The sequence below is a fragment of the Oreochromis niloticus genome, linkage group LG3 (genome assembly GCF_001858045.2).
Source record: "Oreochromis niloticus isolate F11D_XX linkage group LG3, O_niloticus_UMD_NMBU, whole genome shotgun sequence".
Classification (NCBI taxonomy): domain Eukaryota; kingdom Metazoa; phylum Chordata; class Actinopteri; order Cichliformes; family Cichlidae; genus Oreochromis; species Oreochromis niloticus.
This window is the reverse complement of record NC_031967.2, coordinates 70,173,276-70,185,316: the sequence shown is the minus strand read 5'-3', so window position 1 is coordinate 70,185,316 and position 12,041 is coordinate 70,173,276. Positions and strand designations below refer to the sequence as shown.

At 39.7% G+C, this 12,041-nt stretch overlaps 1 long non-coding RNA gene across 1 annotated transcript; it reads left to right on the top strand.

Moving 5' to 3' along the window:
• The first annotated feature begins 2,220 nt into the window (after positions 1-2,220).
• Positions 2,221-11,618, top strand: LOC102078665 (uncharacterized). Its single transcript, XR_267508.4, has 5 exons — positions 2,221-2,370; positions 2,573-2,659; positions 3,805-3,903; positions 7,343-7,429; positions 11,254-11,618. It is a non-coding gene; the product is annotated as an uncharacterized LOC102078665 (long non-coding RNA).
• Positions 11,619-12,041: the final 423 nt, after the last annotated feature.

Sequence of the window (12,041 nt, the reverse complement as noted above, 5' to 3'; positions counted from 1 at the left end):
AGACAAAAAAGGGATTTGTTTTACCTGCAGCGCCTTCACCCTCCGCGACAATCTATATATACAAATTACTAAAAGAATCAACATCGGTGGTGCCTACTGATACAAAAAAATAAAAGAGACAAACAAAATCGACAGCCGCAGCAGTCGCAGTCTGTCGAATTACACCATATAAAACAAATTAAAACACACTGAGGTGTTGGGTCCTTTGCCCACAGCCAGAACTCCACTTGGCAAAGCAGCAGCTCGGTACTCTGTCCACAAGTTCGCATCACACCCTAATAAATGTGGGTCAGTGGCGGTGAAGTCCACTACACTGTTCTCACAGGAACGCAATGTTTCCCACCGTTCTAACAGAAGTTTAGGGGGACCCGCATCAAGCTTTGGAAAGAAATTAAAAACACAAACTTGCCCAACTTGGACCAAGCACTCGCAGCTTCAGGTTTGCTGAGGAATACAGTACATAATTGCCCACACCTGAGCTTATGAAAGGAGCAAAAACCAGCTCCGCCCACCAGGGGCGGTTCCCAGACTCAGGTCTCACCTGTCACACTATGCACAAGTTTTGCAAACAACAAAGTTATTTGCATCAATTTACCTTTCACCCTTTTTTAAAATGAACATTTCAAACTATTTAAAGAACAATCAGCTGTTCTTCAATAAGATGCCACACAAATTATTTGTGCCACTCCCCAAAAATAATTTCTGTCCACTACAAAGGAGAACATCACAGCCTGATATCTGCAGGTCTGACAGCAGCAGGTGTATCACTCCTGTTTCTACCTGGAGACAGCAGTCGCCTCATTGTTCTGACACACAACACAAAACTATCCACAACACTACACACTAACTACACAAGACAACACATTAACTACACACTCCAAACACGCTAAACGTCACAAATCTCTCACATCTCAAAACTCTCTCTCTCTCTCTCTCTCTCGCTAGCCGTCACTCCTAAAACTTCCCCTTTTTCATTCTTTGCTCATAAACGGTCTCGCTGCGCTGTCCTTAGAAGTTAAACGTGACGAAACTATTGAGGAAAAAAACGCAGCGTATATATTGTTTATCATGACTCTGGTTTTACGTGGCCTATCAACACAGTTTATAAACTGGTATATATCACCTTGTTGCTTCGTCTTTAAGTGGTCATGTGACTGACTTACCAGGACTACTTTATTCTTCCTCAGTCAAACAGCAGAACTCATGGGATTGTTTTGCCCCCTGAGCTCCAGGTGGTGTGCTAGACAGTAATTGTGATTACTGGGAGCGCGCAGCTGCTTAAAGCTGTAGCGTCCAGATTACTTACAGCTACTTTCGTGCAACTGATATAAGCTGTAAATCGTCTGTTTGTTGAAATAAGTAACAAACAAAAAAGTTCTTGTTAGTAACGGTAACAGAGTTGTAACAATAGAAATAGTAATTAGTTAGATTACTCATTACTAAAAAAGTAACTCCGTTAGAAACGCAGTTACTTATAACGCCGTTATTAGTAAACAGATCATCAGTTTTCCATTGTAACCCTCACAGCTCGTCTGACTGTGAGTCCCAGCAGCTCTCAGTTCTTTGAAGGAGACTTTTTGTCTCTGAGCTGTGAGGAGGACGACAGCTCTGCTGGATGGACTCTGAGGAGAAACACAAGCAAACAACAGAGGAGTCAGTGTATAGATGGATGGGGAAAACCAGCTGGTTCTTCCTGTACCATGAGCTACATTTTCCCTCATGACAGTGGAGTTTACTGGTGTGAGTCCAGAGAGGGTCCCATCAGTAACATGGTTAACCTGACAGTCACTGGTAAGCTGAGTGTGTGGAGTTAGTGTTGATGAAGCTGTGTGTAAATGGATGAAATGCTGTAGTTTGTCTCTGTGTTGAGGTGGATCAGTGATCCTGCAGAGTCCTGTCCTCCCTGTGATGGAGGGAGATGACGTCACTCTGCTCTGTAAAACAAAGACCACTCCCTCCAACCTCCCAGCTGCTTTCTATAAAGATGGCTCCCTCATCAGGAAGCAGCCTACAGGTCACATGATCATCCAGCATGTTTCCAGGTCTGATGAAGGCCTCTACAAGTGTGACATCAGCGGTCATGGAGAGTCTAATTCCAGCTGGATCACTGTCACAGGTGACACACTCACCTGTCTGTGTTTCTGCAGCTTTCAACATTCACAATGTGACGACAACTTAATGACTGTGTTTGCTTTATTTTAGACAAACACACCACCACACCTCCTCCTGGTTCCACCTCCATCACTCTTCCTCCATCCCTCTCTCCTGCTGTTCTCTCTGTGTTGTCATGTGTTGGATCAGTCTGTGTTGTGGTTCTACTGGTGTTACTGATTCTGCTGGTGAGACGATGTGTTCACAGGAAACCTGAAGGTGAGACTTGGACGTCTGGATTTTACATGTGTGGTTTAGTTCTAGGGAATGATTGGCAGTTATTGAATTTGTTTTGTATTTAGACTAAAATTGAGTCCAATTTGTTACAAATTTCAAAATTCATTTAATTTTTGTCTTAGATTTAAAATTCAGTTACAGAATTCATATTAATTATTTTGGTGATGAATATGGATCATTTCAGCTGAACAAAAAGAAGATGCAGAAGATGCTATCACATACAGTGATGTTAAAATATCACATTGTAAACAGCCAACCAAGCAAAACAGAGGTAATATGTTTTTTTTTATTATTAATTGCTTGAAATGTGTTTTTATTAGATCCAAATATTAGCATGCAAATAAAATCCTAGAATTTTCATCAAAACTGTAACACAACTTTGTTGTATCAACAGCAGCCATATTACTGGTCAGATAACTCCATTAATAATGCTCCAAAAGGCTCTAACTCTAAAAATATCACTCAGATTTCTAGTTGAATGACTAATTAGCTGAGGTGATGCACAGCAGCCAACTAAAAGCTATAGGTCTAATAATGCAGACTTTAGTGCATGATAACATTTTAATAGCTGTAATTAAAATAAAAATACCAAATAATTAAAAATCCCAAATAATTTCAGAGATTCGAATACACACACATACGCACACTCTTTTCAATTGTTATGACAAGATATATCAAAAGAAACAAAAACCAAAACGTATTTTGCTGTGGACATTAGAGGAACTGCAGTCCTGGCATTTCTCCTTTGTTCTTCTCGAATTGAGGGTGTGATATCATCTAATTTGACTTTGCTGTAGTATACTGTAGAGTATAGACCTTTTTTGTAGCAAATTCCACAACTGGGGATTTTAGACATGCAGTTCATCTGTCTTATTGAACATAAAGTTCTGTCTGTATTCTCTATGTATTTGCATAGCTTCATAGCATTGCAGAGCTTCAATTACTTTATTACAATTTCACTGAAATTATTGACAGTAATAAACATTCACATTTATTTGTCTAAATCTAAAAGACTCAGAGTCTGTTGTTGTGTGTGCTGGATTGTGTACTTGTGGTCTGTGGTTCACTGAAGCTAACAGCTCTGCAGTCGTCCATCATCCTGTGTGAGATGAAAAAGAAGTTTGACAAAAGTGTCATGTCACCTTAGATCGTGTTAGATTTAGGTGTTGAATTAAAAAACAGAATAAGATTTATTTATATTTTGTTGTTTTTGTGGCAACCTGACCAGATACAGTCCTTCTATCAATGTGCAGTCAAGTTGTTAAAGTAAAGGTGACTTTTAACTTCTGTTGTTTGAATTGAAAATGAACAGGTTTTTGTGAAGATTTCTACAGTAGTATTTGTATTTAAATGATCAGCTCTGCTTTCAGCTGTTCTGCCTGCACTTATGTCCTCTGTGCGTATTTTATTATGTAGAGACTGATCCAGCTGCAGTTTACTCAGCAGTGAAAACTACAGACGTCAGTTATGGACAAATCATCATCAAAGAGAAGAAAAACAGAACAAAGCCGAGAGGTAAGCTGCTCTTCCTTGTCTCCATCATGGTTCTTTTTTGTGGACAGAAGTTAAGCTATAGGCTAACATGAGAATGAGAATGCTAACGCAGTAACAGTTAGCAGGTCCGTTAATTATACTCACAATGTAAAGTAGCAAGCTAACAGTTACTAATTAGCCAACAGCCAATGGGAATATTGAGTTCTATAATCATTTTTTGTGATTTGGTTAGTTACCTGGAGTTTAGAAATTATAATTAGCCAGCTAATTATTTTTGCACACAGAAGATAAATTGTTCCCACAAGGTAACAAGTTGCCCTGGCACTCTGTCCAGGCTGTATCCTGTGTGGTCACCTTTGAAAACTGTCAGTGTTGCCCCGAAAAGAGCTCATCTGTGGATGAATGATGACAGAAGACAGTCAAAAGAATCTGTAGGAAAACAGAACGCCTGTGGAAATAAACTAAACTTGAAGTTCACATGCTCCACCTTAGGGAATGTTAGGTTTCCGTGCACGAAACCATAAATTTCATTCAAATCAGGAAAGGTTTCTTGGTTGATCTCATCAAACAAGAGAAATTCCAAAGTACTGTTCGAAACCATAAACTCTATTGTTTTACCCGTGGTCCACCCAGTACCCATGTCCTCTATATCTGAGAGTGATTACTTTCTGAACTTCTTTGTGGATAAAGTTAATGGTATCCGTATGAGCATTGGTTCTTCAATACCATCTGTTTGTGTCTCTGGTCCACCTCCCCCTCATTTACTGTCAGTGTTTAACCCAATGACCATACATGACCTTTCACTCCTGCTGGATAAAATGAGAATTACCACTTGTCCAAATAACATTCTACCTGCTGGGCTGTTTAAAATGCTCTCTTTGTGGCCCCTCTATTGTAGAGATATGCAATGTTACTCTTTTAACATGGGTGGTTCCTGGGATCTGTAAGCATGCTGTTGTTGAGCCAATATTAATAAAGAGCAGTTTGGATCCAATACAGTTTAAGAATAATAGGCCTCTCTCTAAGCTCCTATTACTGTCAAAAATTCTAGAAAAAGCAGTTGCAGATCAACTTACTACTTTTTTAGAAAAGCATGACATTTATGAAGAATTTCAGTCTGGTTTCTGTAAATGTCACTCAACAGAAACCACATTAATTACGGTCACTAGTGACATTATGCTGTCAGCTGACTCCGGAGCAGCCACGGTTATGGTTTTGCTGGACTTAACATCTGCCTTTGATACTGTTGACCATACCATCCTGATTAACAGGCTCCAGGACATAGTCGGTGTATCCGGTCTGGCTTTGAAGTGGTTTCAGTCATACCTTTCCAACAGATCTTTCAGTGTTTTTGCAAATCAGTTTATGTCACACTCTGAGAACCTGACATGTGGGGGTCCCACAGGGTTCAGATCTGGGACTGTTACCCCTAGGACTTATAATTAGGCAGTTCCCTGAGGTGTCTTATCACTTCTATGCTGATGATATTCAGCTCTATTGCTCTTTTAAGCCGATGGAAGTCTATAAACTGTCCTCTTTAATTAAATGTTTAGCTTCCATTGATCAGTGGCTTGGGGACAAATACTTGCAGTTGAACTCTGAGAAGTCAGAAACATCAATTATTGCCCCTGACAGCCAGATATCAATCAAACAGCATCTTGGTTCTCTTTGCTCATCTGTTCACCCAAGCCTCAGATTTGTTGGTGTTGTTTTTGATTCTGCCATGTCTCTAGAGCAACACTCTCAACAGTTAATTAGCCTTTTTCAGCTAAGAAATATCTTTAAACTGCAAACTTTTTTCTCTAAATCTGAGTTAGAAATGATCATTCATGCATTTATGTCTTCTCGCTTAGATTACTGTAACAGTCTTTGTTTTTGTTTGAGCAAAAAGAATCGTGACTATCTCCTGTTAGTCATGAATGCTGCGGCAAGGCTTTTGACACAGACACGAAAAAGAGAACACATTACACCAGTTTTACGCTCATTACATCCCATTTTAGAATTTATTTTAAAATCTTAATACTGACTTTTAAAGCTTTGAATCGTGACTCTCCTGTCTATATTTCTGATCTTTTAGAACCTAACACTTGCTCTTGCAGCCAGAGATCATGTAATCAAAGGCTTTGGTAGTTCTATGAACACCTTTTAAGACCAGAGGTGATAGATCTTTTAGAGCAGTGGCCCCCAGGTTGTGGAATTCTCTCCCTCCATCTTTACATTGCCTGGATTGTATTTATTCTTTTAAACATCATCGTAATACTCATTTATTTAGACTAGCTTTTAACTAGATTTGTGCTGCATGTTTGATTGTGCTGTTTGATGTTTATCTGTTTTATATTATTGTGAAGCACTTTGTGGTTTTTATCCTGTGAAGAGTGCTGTATAAATCAATAAAGAAAATAGGTCATCACCAAAATCCATGTCAACAAAGACTGTCAGCTTTGAGACCACCAAAAATAAATTCATGAAAATGAGGAATAAACTATTCCAGCATTGTGGGTTCAGATATCAGACTACTTTCTTAGTGTCACAATTGGTGTTAAGTTAATTGCATATGCTCAGGTCCACCTTAAATGGATCAGATGTAAGGTCGGTTTTAACTTTTGTCTTGATGCATGCTTAATCATCCAGTTAAGTAAATCCCAAAAGGTTGATTCTGCTCATCTGCGTAGCGTTTTCAGTGGGAGAAACATTTCGTCACTCATCCAACTTCTTCAGTCATGATCAAGTAACTGACCTCACAGCCCATTGTTCATTCAGTGGGCTAGGTTAATTCATTATGCAAATGTACTGTTTATAAGGTTTAGGGAAACCTGCAGTCAGGTGAGACTGAAGAAGTCACTTGGATGAGTGGCAAAACGCTTCTCCCACTGAAAATGCTACGCCCTGATGAACAGAATCAACTTTTTGGGGCATAACTGAACATGTGAGCAAAATGTCCAGATGTGCTTGCTGGCTTGTTTAGGCACAAACAAGTTGTTAGCAGGGTGAACGTGTTGTTAGCATAACATGTCTGAAGAAACAGAATGAAGAGACCAAATGTCCTTTAATGCAATGAAGCAAGTTCTGCATGTTTAACCACAGCATCTACTTCCTGTTGTTGATTCTAGCCTGAAGCTGAAGGGACTTTTCACCACAGTGAGTTCTGGTTTGTCCAATGGCAGTGTTGATGCTGTGAGAACTTGTTTGTTTGGTGCTCTGTGGTGAAGTGTGTCAGACTGCATTGAGATGAAGGTGCAATCTCTGTGGTTGTGCACCTTGTTTTTCACACAAACACCTACAAGTTCAATGCAATCAATTCTTGTTTCTCAGCAGAGGTGTAAAGAAGAAAAAAACTGTGAAAACCCGAAGCTAGTTGCAGAAGATATAACTTAATCTCTGCATGATCAAACTATATAAAAAATACTATTGTAACTTAAATATAATTTTTGTTTATCTATGTGGGGTTTTTTTCCTGCAGAGACTGACACAGCTGTAGTCTATTCGGCAGTGAGACCTGAAGACATCAATTATGGACAAATAGCTGTTACACCAAAAAGGAAAAGAGGTACTATTTATGTTCTGGTCTTCATGCTAAGCTAAGCTAACCAAATCATTTCTCAAGCTCAGGATATCAAACAGTTTTTCATCATTTGAGAAATAAAAATGTTTTTTACTATTCATTAAAGTATAAAACAGAATTTACAGTGGGGGAAATATTTATTTGATTCTCTGTTAAATTTGTAAGTTTGTGCACTTACAACTAAATAAAGTCTATATTTTTTTTATGTTTTCATTGTAACGGCGAGAGAGATAATATGGTCCCAAATTCTAAATATTGAGGATAAGAAGAAACCAACACTGGCCCAGAAGAGTTCAGTCAAACAATAATTTTATTGAACACACGTGTGGGAAGATATACACTGCAACACATCAGCGTAGATCTTCGCCCAAAAATACACTTCAGAATGCTTTTAATATATCAGGGTTCCGCCCCTTCATGCATCAGACAAGAATATGACATACATCAGTTACAGTAAATGATCAACTTAAAAGCTAAAAACACACAGAGAAGTTCCTCTTTCTATCACATTCTTCCATACATGGCAACCAAAAATAATAAAATAATAGACAAATTAATATTATTTAAGTTATAAATGGATTTGCATGTCATTGAAGGAAATAAGTATTCGATCCTAATCAAAACGTGATTTAGCACTTGGTGGAGAAATCCATGTTGGCAGGGGCAATTACTTGTTATAAGTCATCAGGTTTGCACACATTTCAGGAGGGATTTTGACCCACTCATCTTTACTGAAACCCTCTAAATCCTTTAGTTTTCTTGGCTTCACCTCAAAACATCAGCTCCCTCCTCAGATTTTTTTTTTTTTTTTTTTTTTTTTTTAACCTGTCCCGTTTGGTTCTTTTGCCATCAGAATTATTGTCTAAAGGCGAAGAAAGATGCCCAACGGATTTACTTTACCAAATGGACCATCCCAGCCTTGCTGTAATGGTCCATTTGATTCACCTTTTATTGTTTATTTTATTTTCACTGGCTGAATACGGGACAGACTTGACTGGTGGAAAGAAAGGGGAGAAAGAAAGAGGGAAAGAAAAAAAAAAACCTGAGAAGAGGGACGGGGAAAAAGGGCAAAAAACAAAAACCAACAGAATAAGCAGACAAAAAATACATATATCGATGACCTGGATCACCTGTTGAGAAAGAAAAAAGAAAGCAAGCAGAAGAAAACGAGAGTAATAAACAAGATCACAATGATATATGGGAATATGACAGTAAATACTAAATATTAAACATTATTGTGCAGCACGTGAGATCGACAGCGCACAGTGTGCTTTGAGGTAGGAGCCAAAAAGGGTGTAGTTTGTGTGTGTGATCACCTGTGTGTGCACCTGTGAGCATGAACGCGCTTGTTTTTAAAAGGTTCCTTCATGTAATGATCTGCTAGAGGGTGTGGGGGGCCACTGCCCCGTCCTCCAGGGCATGAAGCAGGTATGGAGGAGATCAAGACTCCAGACATCCAGAGGCCCCCAGAACACAAGAGACCAAGGAAGACCAACAGAGGGGCAGCCGCGCCACTATCCCAGAAAGAGCTGAGGAGAGTCCCAGATGAGGGGTCACTCAGCAGCCGCGGAGCAGAAGCCGGGGGGGCTGCAGTGACGTGCCCGTGAGCTCCGCCGGCAGCCAGCTGTGCCTGAGTGACCGAGCCCCGGGCCGAGAGGCCAAGGGCACCCCATCCCCGAAGTGGCCCGAGCGAGCCCCAGGCTCCATGCCCCGATAAGCAGCCGCCAAGGAGTGAGCCGGTGTGTACCTGGGCGCCCACCCCCGGACACAAAGAACCACCAACGCACCGATGTCTGAGGGCGTCTGCCACCGGCAGGGGAAGTGGTGGGGGAGATGGGCCTCCAAACCTTGGAGGGCCTGAGATGTCCCCAGAGAGGTGGCGTCTGATACCCGACCTGACATATAGACACAGACAAACAGGCACACACAGATACAAACATCTATTCCCACCCTCATGCTCTCATATACAATTACCCACCTCAGATTTTTAATAGGACTGAGCAAGGCCTTTCCATGACCTTAACATGCATCATCTTTAGCAATGCTTTTTTTGCCTTTCTTGTTTGTTTTGGGTAACTGAAACTCTGGAAAACCGATGGCTGACCGATCTTCAGTGTTCTGGTTGAAGATCGGTCATACATAGAGATCCTCTTCCAAGATGTTACTCTAGAGGGAAGCATCCATTGACGTTGTTCTGTATCCTTAGCAGAAACACAGGCCCATATCGTAATACTACCACCTCCATGGTGTTCTTTGGATCATACTCAGCATTTCTCTTCCTCCAAACACAGCAACTTGAGTTAATGCCTGAAAGTTGATTTTGGTTTCTTCTTCTTTGAAAAATTCCAGTGTTTACTGGTAAACTTAAAACTGCCTAAACATTGGCCTTTTTGAGAAGGGGAACCATGTGGATTGTGAAAGAGTTAAATACATCCTGGTGTAGTGTGTTACCAGTGTTGTTCTTGGTGACTCTAGTCCTAACTGTCTTCAGATCATTAACAAGCTACTCCTGTGTGGTTTTGGGCTGCTCCACTGTCTTTCTCATGATCATCTTTACCCTGGGAAGCAAGAAAAAAACATGGAACTCCAAACAGAACGTGATGGATGGTCATTACGTTTAACTTTTAGTCGTGCAAAGCTGCTCTGGAAATAAGCATAATAAGCAATAAGAGTTTAGAGATTGTCTTTTATCCTGTCCTGTAGAGTGAAAGCAGACAGTTTCCCATTCAATCATAGCATGAATTACAATGTAATTGGCTTTAAGTTTGGCTGTATCTCAATCCATATATATCCTTTGGAACATTAGCTGTAGCATGCCACATACACTATGTACTTACTAACTACGGCATTTCCATGTCATGACAATTTAACACACACTAACTGCCTACAATAAATGCATGTCCATGTTCTTTAAATCTATGCAGCTTTTGATTCAGGACAAGCGTTTTTTTGTCACCATAGATAACATCTCAAAATCTGTAGCTCACAGTAGCTGAGGTTAAATTTTAGGTCCTAGTTTTTTTTCAGTTTAAAATTTACTGGGTCAAAATTTACACACCCACGCCTCACTTCCCTGCTACACTACCACTGTGCACTACTGCTCACCTTTACTCTCTAAACCCTCACTGCTCTCTCACCCAGTGAACGTCCCACATAGACAGAGAGTGAATGCTGTTTCTGTGCCGGCAGAACAAAACAACTAATCGGTCCAATGTTTTCCTGAAATATTTTGCTAGACCCATCAATCTACCCATTTTCTTAGCTGCTTATCTAAATTAGTCACGTGGGGAGCTAGAGCTTACCCGAAATGGGTTGTATCCTCATGAGGTATACCCTGGAGAGTTATCCAGTCTATCACAGGCTGTCTTTTCTAGGTATGAAGTGTGGCTAAATTTTGCAGCAAAGCCACAATTCACAGATAGGACAACAACTAAATATGTACCCAAGTCTATCAAAACAACATCCAGTAGTGAACAGAAATAATATTTCATGGTTCCTGTTTTTATGGATTGCTATTTGTCTGAAAATATTCTGTGAGAAGCTGGAAGAAGCAAAAGATTTGACTTTTAACGTCACTGAATGTATTTGATGCAAACGTTTCAGCTGTGTGGGTTGCAGATTTGACTGGTGTGAATTTCAGAAAGCGGCTACAGTGTGGGCGGTACAGAAGCTCTGTGATTTGTGTCTGAGGTGGTTCTCAGTAAAATCTGAACTGTGTGACGCAGAGAGGTGGAGATTAAAGTTTTAGTTGAACTGCAAAGCTTGTAATCCTATTTCATGATGTTTGAACTGTGTGTGTTTGTGTTCAGACTTTAAACCAGAGCCAGACGTCATCTACTCTTTACTGAAGTAGTCCACCAGTCCAACCACTGACGTCCAGCTGCTGGTCTCTAACTGGTCCCCAGCACCTCAGGCAAGAGGACATCCACATATTCAAAATATTTTTATATGTTTGACATCTTTTTCTTTTTAATTTAGACACACATGATTTAAAAAATCAATTCTTAAATTTCAACTTGAGTTTAAGCGTGTATTTTCATACAAAATCAACAGCAAAATTATAAATATATTCATATGTTTTATGTTCTCAGTAACTTTTCTGCTGTATATATTATTTATGTTTTTCTGGTCTTTGCTGACATGGTAATGTCAGATTAATAAACGTTTGTTCACATTTGTTTTCCTTGTGTGGTTCTGTGGGTTTCACCAAGTCGCAGATGGAAAATTTGACTTCTTCCGGTTTGGTTGTGGCTAACCAATCATCGCCCCATTTCACTGCAGAAAACAAAGATTAAGCATCAAACCACAACAGAAGCAACATTCAGTGTATATAAAGTGCACAGAAAAGTTCATGTGAGGTACTGAGTGTCTATAGAGAACTAACCCAGAAACTGAACAGTAGCTGTGATGAAATAAAAAATAGATTCACACTGATTAATTATTTAGTTGTAAGAGAAATAAGAAAATTAACCGCTACAATCTTTTTTAGATTCTGTAAATTTAAACATCTGTACATATTTTTTAAATTATTATAACCTAGAAATTTGGTATTTGTGTGCTTGTCAGACACAGCAATAGGTTAACCTGGTCTATGGCA